The sequence below is a fragment of the Cygnus atratus genome, chromosome 8 (genome assembly GCF_013377495.2).
Source record: "Cygnus atratus isolate AKBS03 ecotype Queensland, Australia chromosome 8, CAtr_DNAZoo_HiC_assembly, whole genome shotgun sequence".
Classification (NCBI taxonomy): Eukaryota; Metazoa; Chordata; class Aves; order Anseriformes; family Anatidae; genus Cygnus; species Cygnus atratus.
Window position 1 is genome coordinate 17,434,445 of NC_066369.1, and position 12,036 is coordinate 17,446,480.

Here is a 12,036-nt window from a genome sequence, read left to right on the forward strand (position 1 = left end):
TGACACAGCTTCATTAAGACAATTAAGTGTTTCCGTGTTCTAGTACAAAGCTACCATTCCCTGAGGTAAGACTTACTTATGCCTCAGGTTAAATGTGTAAATATTCAGTTGATACAGGACTAATACAGAAAAAAACAATTCTTATTCAGAAAGTAGCTGTTTACAGGCTTATAGAACTGTGATATGTTTTCATTTTCAGAATAGTACATTCATATAAGTTAAATATATGTAATTTAGAGTGCATATTTAAATAATATTTTTGGACTGGAAACAGGTTGGTGCACACTCTGTTATGCATAGTATTTTATTGTTATTTATGTGTAGAATGTTGATGCTCTTTTTTCATTATTTTGCAAATGCTCATCCATCCTAACAAATACTGATATGTGATAATTATCTGCTCATGTGTACATTTTGGATAGAAGTCCATGAATGGCTTTTAAAAGGTTGTCCTGAAAAATTGCATGCTTTTCACTGATTAAATGATACAAAGACATACAATAACTTGATTTCAGCCTATCTATTGCTACTCAGGAAATAAGATCTTTTCTTTTTTTCCCTTGCGTCGTTTGCCAGAAACAGATCTGAAGTTACTGAAGTTGTTGACAGCTTCAGGTACCTCTTTATCTGTGAATGTCCTGAACAAGTTTGTATATGGCAAGTTCTAGATGCATATAATATGCATACTGCTTGTTACTAATTGTTGTATATCTTTGGACTGCAAGTGGCTCATACTCATCTACTTCTGAATTGAGACAGAAAAATTCAGCTCTGTGTGAATTAACCTGTGTAGACCTTGGATGTTCTTGAAGCCTCTAAATCAATCAGATACTTGGTTCTAGATGATAATAGGCATCAGGAGCCACTCTGTGCTGCAGAATTGTTAAGATGCGAAATGTTATTAATGTATTTTGGAGAACAGATTCATTTAATCAGAGAAGAACAGTGTATTTTACATCATAGAAGACAGCATTAGAGAAGAAACTTGTCCAAAAAGAGATGAGAATAACCAACATAATTGAGCTTAGCTATTCCGAAGGAATCATAGGGAATGTTAGTCAGTGTAAAGATCAGCTGGCATGATGAAGCATGTATTCATCAAGGCATGTATTGAATATCAGACATTCCTAAATTCTGATCTGTACAACACTTTTCCTGTGGTGCACAAGTGGGTTATTCACGTGATGCTGAATCCTTTAACCAAGTCTTCAGCTGCTGAGTAGCAAAAAAAAAAAAAAAAAATTAAAGTGCACCTACGTCAACTGGCTGTGGTTCACTTTGAGCCTAAGGGATATTTTAAGTCTGAGTACAGGAGATAATTTTCATGTTTATTGGAGACAAAATTAAGTCAATTCTGCCATGATGGTGATCACAACTGGCCCATACAACAAAGTAGCCTGGACAAACAAATAAGCTTTGACAAGATCAATTTAGTATGCTTGGAAAATAGCAGCTGAGCTGGAAAAATATGGGGTTAATAGTGACATTGCATGTTCATAATAGACATTTGTAATGTTATGTGGCCAATTTAGTTTTAGATTGCAAGTAGAGGAACCATGTATTAAGAATTAATACAAAATAATTTACTTGTGCCTGTAATACTATATCCAAGTATGTGTACTTAATCTCTAGAAAGAGCAATTGGATGGAATCGTGACAGCACATAATACAGTCTTTGCATTTCCCTGTAATACTGTTTTGGAAAATGAGACAACTCATCCCCCTTAATATGACTTTTTATTATTATTTTTATTATTGCTTCCAAATGACTGACAACCTTGCCAGCTCTGCCAGTTCTGTAATGCTGAGCCATACCAATGTGTGTTCTCTAGTAAGCTGACTGACAACACCGAAAGAAAATAGTCCCTGCCCCTAATCAATGACTGCAAGAAATAGTTTTTTTTTTTAAATACTGCCACCAAAAACATATGCATCTGCATCTTTAGTATGTAATCACTTTTACTTTTTTTGCTTTGTGCTACTTCATATGCCACTGTGCTATAGATTATGTTTTTTAACTTCACTTCTAACTCAGTTGATTTTTTTTAATTATTTTTTGTATGAATTTTCATTGGTATTTTTCTAATCTGGTTAGTGACAAAATTTGCCATCCAGTCATGTCATTCAAGTCAACTTCAGTTTTATTTAACGTGTTGTCCTTTGGTTGTATTTGGCACTAGAAAAACACTCCGCAAGTCAGTTTATTCTGTAAGCAATTTATTAAATGTTTTATACTTTTCACACAGTAAATTAAATTTGGATAATGCTTTTTTTTTTTCTCTCCTCCTGGTTTCCAATTTATTAATATTACTGTTGTTGTTTCTTTCTTACGCTAAAAAGGGGTAAACCCTCCATGGATTTTCAACCATGCAGCAATGTCTTGAGACATAGCTTTATGAATTTCCTACAAGAGATATGAATCACTCTTTAACTTCAAATTTTCTAGCTATGTTTTTTTTTTTAGAGTATGCCTATATTTATCATCATGGTATCAGAACAATTCAATTTATCTATTTGTAAAGACTTATTTTGGAGATTTGACAAACATCTTTTTTTTTCTTGAGAGCTCATCTATTTTTCAGTTATGTCAGTTTGCCTGGAAAAGGTATTACCACTTTTTTACAATCCTGGTCTTGCTTATTTCATTACACCATCCCATAGCACTACTCCTGAGCTATTCAGAATAGTCTAAAGAGGGAATGAGACATGGGGTCAAAATACTTAATGCAGTTCTAGTTTTACTTTTTTTAAATGTAGTTTAGAATCAAATATTTTAAACTATGATATTTCTTATCAGTGCTTTGCTTACTATTGTATATGTTTCCTAACATGACAGATTTCAGTGTTATGAAAAGCAAAATACTTTGAGGTTGCGAAGTTCACTTTCTGGCTAGTGAATTTTCTTATTCAAACAGAGTTTGGGAGCTTTAATTAAGATAAATTGCAAGCATGTACAGTCCTGAGATGGGCAGACTTTAAATGGTTGTGCTGAACTCCCAACTCCTGCAATTCTTTATCGGTGATAAAATGGAGGGTAACACATCAGTGCCTCATTGCTGTTTTTGAGAAAGAAAGGATTTGAAACAGAAGATCATTATCTTATCATATGCTTTCTATTTGTTAATATATGGGAACACAGAATTTAAAGCAGAAGTCTTTGGGCTACTTGGGGCCCTACCGCCCTTTAATCCTGTCTGCCAAATAGCTCATTACAAATGGCTTAAGGTTGATAGAAGAACTTTATCAGTTTCCTATCTATGGCACAAAAACTGCTATAAATCCTGTTATAAGATGGACTCCTTCCAGCAGGAGAACAGAAACTCAGCTATTTCTCTCTGGATACCTGCCTCCTTGAGGAGATCCTGTGCAGAAGTTGTAGCGATCACTGGATGATCGGTAGCTCTGTGTGGACAACTCATCTGTGCGGAGTGATAGGTCGCTGGCACAAAACATCTTTTGAATAGTCCTTTTATCTGACTGATGGTGAATGAAATCAACACTTGGATTTTTGAGAACAACAAATAAATAAATAAGTAGGGACTGCTAATGTGCAGCTCCAAGCATCTGCTGTTAGAACCATGTCCAACACCCTCCCTTGGAAAGGAGCGAGGTTAGACCTTTTGTGACAAAATCGCTTTGTTGGTGTCTTCCTACAGGAAAAGTGACCCAGCCTCCTCTGCTGATAAGCTGTTTGCAGTGCAACATCTGTGTACAACCCCTACTCTGCTGGGAGGCTTGGAGCTGGCCAGCACAAACAGCGATCAAAGCAGGGCCCCATAGGAAAGGTTTGTGCTAGGGCATGAAGTGGACACAGTGATTTCTTGCAGATTTCTCTTTGCTTTTGTTGAAAAGCTTCCTACAGATTGTTTTAAGGCTGATATAGGCCACGCATGTTAAGGCAAGAGGAGTGAGAGTATTATGATGATGTTCACTGATGGGGAATTCAAGCAGTCAAAACCATGAATTTACTGTAGTCGCACAGGTCACCCTGATGAGCATTTGGGTTCAGTGTATTTTCTTGTGAACTCATGGTTGAACGCTGATCGTGCTGCAGCTGTCACTCTGTGGTACAGCTTCCAAATATTTGAAGGTAGAGCATGTTTTATATTGCCATGCCCATCTATCTGCACCTTTCACTCCGAATTCCTGATTAAAGCTATTTGCTTGCAACCTTTTGCAGCTACAAACAGTCCAAGCAAGCAATAGGTAAATCATTCACCGCCCCAGAGAAAGCTAGTGTCTTTAAAACTCTGCATTAAGATCGATATTATTTCTTCTTTTTTGGAAGTAACTGGTGTATAAACAGGCCTTTTTGGTTTGGGTGTTTGATAGAACAGATCAAATATCTGATTACCATATCGTATTACTTTTATAGCTGATTAATTCACTTCACTGAAAAGTGATAGAAAAAAGGACGGTTTTGTGCATAGAGACTCTGCTGCCATCTTGCCTCCCTATTATGGCAGAATAAATATGGCATTTTTTTGTCAGTAAAATTGTACCTTCCAATTTATTAACAAGATAAATATTTCATATGCTACTATTCCTTTTGGTAGTACCACCAAAAATTGAAACCAAGCCTTATTGGTTAAGCTTTCTATGCTTTTCATCCAATTCAATCTTTCAAAAATCTTTGATAACATCTCATTTCTAGAACAGCTGTTACACATCCAGCAACCACCTCCAGATCTCCCATCACCATTTCAGCATGCTAGGCCCTTGTTCATTATCACCATGACCACATTCCTATTCTTAGTAAAGTTTCTTCTTTGCAGTGTAGCAGCATACTCTGCTGTGGCAGCAATCCACTTACTAATTTACAACTCCACCCACTAAATGCCACTGTGAATTATAAACTACCAAAGCAAACCATATATTTCTAACAGCCTCAATTTTACCATCACACCTGCTTATAAAAGTCAAAGATGTTTTTGAAGTGCAAAAATGCTAAGTTGGCGTTTCAGACTATTCTCAGACCATTGGCTGTTCTTCCACAGTAAGGCTTTTTCCTCCTCTCCCCACTTGAGAAGGTCAGTACACTAACATGTTGCAAAACGCATACTGTTCCATGCCAGCATTTCATTACTTTCTAGAGGAAAAATACCTTAAGAAATCTGAAGAAAGGCCCCCAAGCTAGAAGCTTTCAAATCTTTGTGCGAATCCTTTGCCAGAGCACAGGCAAACTTTCCTGATTCTGTCCTGGGCTCTATTTCCATTTTGTTTCTGAACTTCTTACCACGCAGCAGGGTATTAGGTCCTGTGTTTTCTCAATCACATAAAATGTGGTAAGGACATGAAGAGCTGTTTACCTGCAGCCATTTAGTTAGTTAGTTTGTTTTAAATTTGGTTGTGTACTAACAGAAAGGACGTTTGAACTTAGGTGGAATATGCTGTAGCAAATTTTGTGCAGCCTGGTAGTTGTTTATGGGTACTTTGCATGAGGCACGCCAGTAGCCCCTCTGAGACAGAAGCTAACCTTTTTTTTTCTTACAGATTACGTTGTAGTGACAAACCATATGCTTCATGGTTTATCATATTTTGATATTCAAGACGATGATATACTTAAAGCATAAAATCTACCTCATGTTGGAAGTACCCTATCAAAGCTGTAAAGTATATTAAGTCATAATTATTGCAGTCATATTTTCTTAAAACTTTTGAGGCTGTGTAATTGTTTAAAAAACAGCAAGTACAGAAAGCATGTCACATTAGGGTTTAAATAGCCTGTTTTTCTTCTACTTTTGGTACTCATTGCCTGCCCAAAATGTAGACTGCTCTAACTTTGTAAAACAGTGAAATGACTGACAATATTGACTGACATATAGAGTCATAATAAAATTTCAGAACCAGCTCAGCTAGGCTAAAGGGTCAAATCTTTCTCTAGAATATGCTTGAAAAACAAGGTAATACTACTGGGAAAGTTTGCTTGGAGGCCTGGCTGAGGACTGTTGAGGATTAATGATTTTTCTTTTCTCCAGTGGCTTTTGCCTCCATCTTTTTACGAAACCCCAGAGTTTGAGTATGCAAAAACACCCTTGCTTTGTAAAGCAAGAAGTTGGCTCTGGATGAAGTTTGGCAGGATCAGAAGATCCTGGAATTAGCACTCTGTAGGTGGCAGCCTGGCACTAGAGGATTGATAGAAACAATCAAGAAAGAGAGGATTGTCTTTAAGTATCATAAAATTGCTTTTCTCTTGATTGAAATGAAAGCTGAATGATATGCTATATCTTGCAATAATTTTAATCCCAGCTATGTGAAAAACAAACAAACAAACAAACAGTTTAATTCCTTTTAAAATAATTTTCCAACTCTTGTTAAATCTTGTTTTACTAAGATTATGGTTTAGGAGAAATTTTACACAGCTATTTCTGAAGAGATAGAATCCTATAGTTTCTCTACAGAGAAAAAAAAAATAGGAGTTTGAATTCTAAAAATGGAGAGTTCAAATATTGCTCTGACATCTACTGATGACATTCCAAACCTCGGTAATTAGATGCAGTTATACTCAAGCACTGACCTATTCTATCAGGCATGTGTGACTTGGAAATTGACATTTAAATTCTTCTTTGCATACTTGTATTTCATGGGAGTTTTCCCCAGCTAGAAGCATTCAGAGGTGGTAGCCCTGCTGATTTCTCTTTCATTGTGCACATGTAATAACGGAGGGGAAATGTGGTTGTCTTCTAATGACATGTTTCTAGTAGACCCATCATCCCAAGATCTGAAATAAATCCCAGAGACAGAAATGAAAACTTCATGCTGTTGTTTTGCAGAAGACATCATTTGCACCCTACTAGGTACTGCCTGTTGATAGCACTCTTGGCATGGTTTCCCTACTGAACTTTGCATGATTCAGCGATGCTTACATTCTGGATTCTGTTCGGGGAACTGGGAACAGTGGTACAAAGTGCAGTTCCTGATTTTTGGTAAAATACTGCTTGCTAGGATTCAGCTCTTCTGGCTTCCTTTAGCAAGCCAGCATCTGGAAACAGGATAGATTTATGATTTTTGTACAGGTCTTGTTTCTTTCTAGCAGTCTAATAATTTCTCTGTTCTTGGCATCATACTCAGCACTGAATGGTAGACATCAAAAATTCCTGTTCCCTTCTGTCTTCTCACTATATTTAATAAACTAAAATTCTGTGTTAAAACAGGAACTTTTCTCCATCCAGTTTGGCCTCCTTTTGAGCACTTTTCAGCATTACATAACAGAAACATAGCAGTCCGCCCTGTGAAGGTGTCTTTTGTGAAGATACTTTATTTTAAAACAAAGTGCAAAACCTTCAAGTACCCAAGCACCCAATTTTTCAGGAGCCTTCAAAGCATCCTTACCGTCTGTGTCTTTTGTCAGATGCACGCTCCTTGATCTAATCACAGCAGTTTCTAAAGGACACCTTGCTTCTCCTTTCTTTGAGCAACAGTAAAACTGTTTAAACATTTTTTTCCTGACAGAAACAACAACAACAAAGTATAATTTTCTAGAACCTATAGAGGAAATTTGCTTTACATCCTGTTATTTACATTAGTTGTGCAGGTTTCAGAAACTGTGGATGATGTACTTCCCAGAGCTTATACAGTTCTACAGTAACGACTGTTTTGAAAAGCCATTTCCACCCCCCTCCCTCCCGGCGCATTTCAGTGACAGCAGTAATTTGGCCAATTAAGTGCTGGAAACAAGAAAATCATGCCCAAAAGACCTCAGCGTGAACTCAGAAATTATCCTCTGTGGCTAATTATTTCTGTTTGCCTCTAGCGCAAGCAGCCCAAACCCTAAAGGAAGACAATAGCAGAAACTGTTTAGCAGAAACTGCTCTCCCTGATTCATTCTCTATTAATCTCCTTACTTATTCAGGACCATCCTAAATTTCTTGTGTTTGCTTTTTGGCTACCACTTTTGTTTTAAAGTCTTACAGTTATTAGTCTTATATAGGGAAAGCATATTTTTCTTGTAACTATTACCTCTTGGGTAACTATTGCTTTATAATAGTGAACCTCATACTGCATGTCAGGCTTCACTTCCTAAAGCATGAAAAGATTCATCTGAGAGCAGTGCGCTTGGATGAAGTATTAAGAGGTTTGTACAAGGTTGCCACATTTGATTCCAGATTTTGGTGATTTAACTTTGGTCGGGGATGATGCAAATGGAGTACTTCCAACAAGAGATCATAGCGAAGGCTCATACACACTTGCAAAGTTGTGTGAAAGAGCATATGGATTACAGCAATCCTTCCAAGGCAAATGTGGGATGGACAGTTTTAGGGACAATGTCTCAATGTCTGACTGTGCAGTCAAGTTGCTCTTAGAATGAGATTATTTCTTTGATGATAGATGAGGCCTCTGATGGGGCATATGATACGTGATCAGGCTTCCTGAATTATCTTACTGTTGTATGTATTTGATTAACCATTCAGAAGCTCACGTTCTTGAATGTAAAAATTTGGAATTAATTATCCTTGTTTAACATTTATCACACTGGAACAGATTAATCATCCTTTGAACTATATTGTTTCCATACTGATATATTACTCAAGATTAACAGTTATCAAAATTTTATTAACTAAAAATCCATAGGCTACAAAAAAATGCTTTCTGGGTGTGTGCCAGTCTTGGAGATTTTCTTAAAAATCAATGAACTGCTCTGTTTATTCTGCTTCTACAATGGCTTTTGATGGTATTCTGTTTGCTACTTGAAGGTGCTCCTAATTGCTGCTGGCAGAGGGCATGTCTCCAGGTACAGAGATGAAGGTACACATGATGGAGATTCAGTCCTATGTTTGTACGAGAAATGTGCAGATGTGCAACACACAGGCTTACAATGGGTTTTGTGAGCAAAGTGAGAGTGTGAATGTTTGTGGCTGCAGCAATTATGCCCTCATTTCAAAATATGTTCCTTTTGTCTGGTATAGCCTTTATTCCTAGTTAAAATGAAATAATACCCTCATACAGAAATATCTTAGAACTGCTTGGTTTTGTTCTTCTTCTTCCCCTTCCTTCCTTCTTTAAAAATAAAATTTGCGTACAGTTTCCTGGGGAAAGAAACTCACAAATTTGTGAGCTTCATTATCTCTACTTGAAAGTTGTACACAGCTTTTTTCATGCAACTTCAGGCATGCTTTTGTTCTTAGTTGAGAAGAAACAAAGGTCACTGTCCCTGGGGGTGTTTAAGGAAAGGTTGGACGTGGTGCTCAGGGACATAGTTTAGTGGGTGATATTGGTGGTAGGGGGATGTTTGAAGCAGATGATCTTGGAGGTCTTTTCCAGCCTTTATGATTCTATGAAAGGCAAAAAAAAAAAAAAAGTTTTAATTCAGACAATGTGTTACATTACATTGAGCAACTCCTGCTCTTACACTTAGCATCTCCCTAATACATTATTTGCTATTCTAGATCTAATAGTACTTGTTAGAGCCAACAGCAGTGGTTTTATTAAAAATCTGTGGGAATTTCTCCAGTGACAAGAACAAGGCCAGGACCTTGTCATATACTTTCCTACTCAGTGTACATGAAGTAAATGTCTATTCAGACCTATAGAGAACTGTGGACTGTTTCAACCTGGCCATAAACAAGCACGGTACTATTTTAGGTGGTGATCCTGTTCCAGGTCCTTAGCTTGCCCTCTTGAAAATATCTCTATTAAGTGCTCACAGAGTCTAGCCCATAGGAGAAAAATAACTTCCACACAATTGACCACTTAAATCTGTCAAATGTGAGAAATTATTTTACACAACATATTTTAACTTTTGAATTTGGCAATTTCAGTGACATATTGCACCACAAATCATGTTTCTTAAATATGTCCATAATGATGTAAAATTCATAGCATAACGCACCTGGTAACCATCTGACAGTGTCAAGGCATTTGATTTTAATTTTAGACCTCTTATTCCACTGTGTAAAACTTAGCATTACCATCATCTTATTTAATGTGCATATGTGCTGGCAAATGCAAAATTTATATTTTGAACTGCACACCTGTTTGTGGGTGACTATTGACCGTGACCATATTTTTGAGATTAGAAACAACAGACTTTGTGTGCATATGAATGCCTCTCAGAAGAACATATTGCTGACAGCTGCTTTATTCACTAGGTACTAAAACATTAAAAGAAGCTATATTTAGATTCTTTTAGATACATATTCAGGGGTTTTGTAATTCTTAGTATAACCTTAATCTCTGCAAAACCAAATGATAACTTGGGGTTGACTCTCTGGAGCATCTCCTCAAGAAAGGATGTAGAAGAGTCTTTCAATTTTACTGATCTCATTAACTAAAACCTTCTTCTTAATTAACACCTTGATCATATAAAAGAAAGGAGATAATGATTGAGCTTGGTAAAATTAGATGAAAATTTGATTTACACTTTGAACAGTAAAACTTTACATATAGCACCAAAGGAATTCCAGACTCATAGCGAATGCCCTGGTAGAAATTACTTCTTCGTTGTTCTACCTTATTTTTCCTGAATACTCACTATACCTTGGACTTTGCTCATTTGCCTCAATTTGCTTTGAAAAGTTTGCTTTCTCCAGTGGCACTTACCATCTTCATCAAGAGCTATAAAGTTTATGGAACTACCTACGGAATGTGGTACCTCCTAACATTAATCTGAGTTGAATAGTTTCTGGCTTTTGTAAACTCCAGTTCAACTCGTCCTAGAATAACAAATCACTTTGAGTAGACAATTTCCTTCTCTTCTTTACAGCTGAGCTCTTGTGAGTTGCTGCAGCCAACTATTTGGGCAGTTAGCAACCTGTATATGCATGTACATCTACCAGATTTTTACTTAATCTTAACATTATTATGTTTAACGAATATTCACATTCAAATTTAGTGTTGTATTTAAGACTTGCTAAGTTCAAATTGCGTGCCTCTAGCTTGATGTTTTACAGCCCAACTGGTTTTGAATTATTCCAACAAGTTTTAAGGTAAATATTTCAGGAAACAGGTGTTATATGGGAAAATATTTTTACCATTATTAACTTTATTGTTTATAGATAGATTTTGTTCAGAGCGACGCTGTCCCAATCCCATGGGAAAGCACAGCATAACACAGTTCCTACACTGGCTTACGACTGGAGCAGTAAAAGAGGGAGAGCATGATCAGATCATTTCCATTGTGTTTAATTTCCATAGTCCATATTACAGAAATTGTGGGGGGAAAAGAAGTTAAGGGACTGCCAAATCCATTGCTGACCTGTGTAAAACTTGGAGCTATCTTTAAAATGTACCATTAGTCATCCAGAATTAGAAATACAGTAGGAAAGTACAGCAGAAAGACTAGGAATGAAACTCTAAATCTTCTTCTTCCAGGTTAGTTGTTCTTGGGGAAATACTAGCATGTGCAGAGTCATTTTAGATGTGTTAATAGCATATGTTCATAGTAGGAATAATGAAAAAAAACCAACTTTGCCATGGACATATGACAGCAAAATACCTCAGAAATGAAATTATTTGATTCAGTTTTAGGAAAGCATTTATTATGTCTTCAGTCTGCATAATTTTCATTTTTCTGTGCAATGTAAGGGTTTACAACATGGTGATACTGAGAATATTATATTTTGGTGGCTTATGCAGGAATATTCGTAGTAGTACTGCAGTACTGCTAGCACTGGAAATAGGAAAGGAAATTAAATGAAGCATGGTATTATTTCTGTCGTTTATCTGTATGAACTCTCAGATCAGTTTGATTCTGTTCAAATGGCTAAATAGTTGCCTTCCTGTGGGTATCATGATAAAATTCACTAGGCTGCTGTATCATAGTATCCAATGAAATGAACTACGGTACCAAATTATCAGTAGTTTGTGATAATAGTGGTATAAAAAATGATCATAACTGACTGCTCTTGTCATGAAGGTGTGTAAATGAGCTTTCTAAATACATTCTTTGTTGTGGAGAGTTTGGAAGCTGTAACGTCCACAGAAAATTCTCAGAGAAGATGGATGAAAGTTTGGTTATTTTCCATTCTGCATATAGACTGTGTATCAACACCCTTTCTAAAGTAAGTTAAAGCTGATGCAGGCTAGATGTGATTTTTG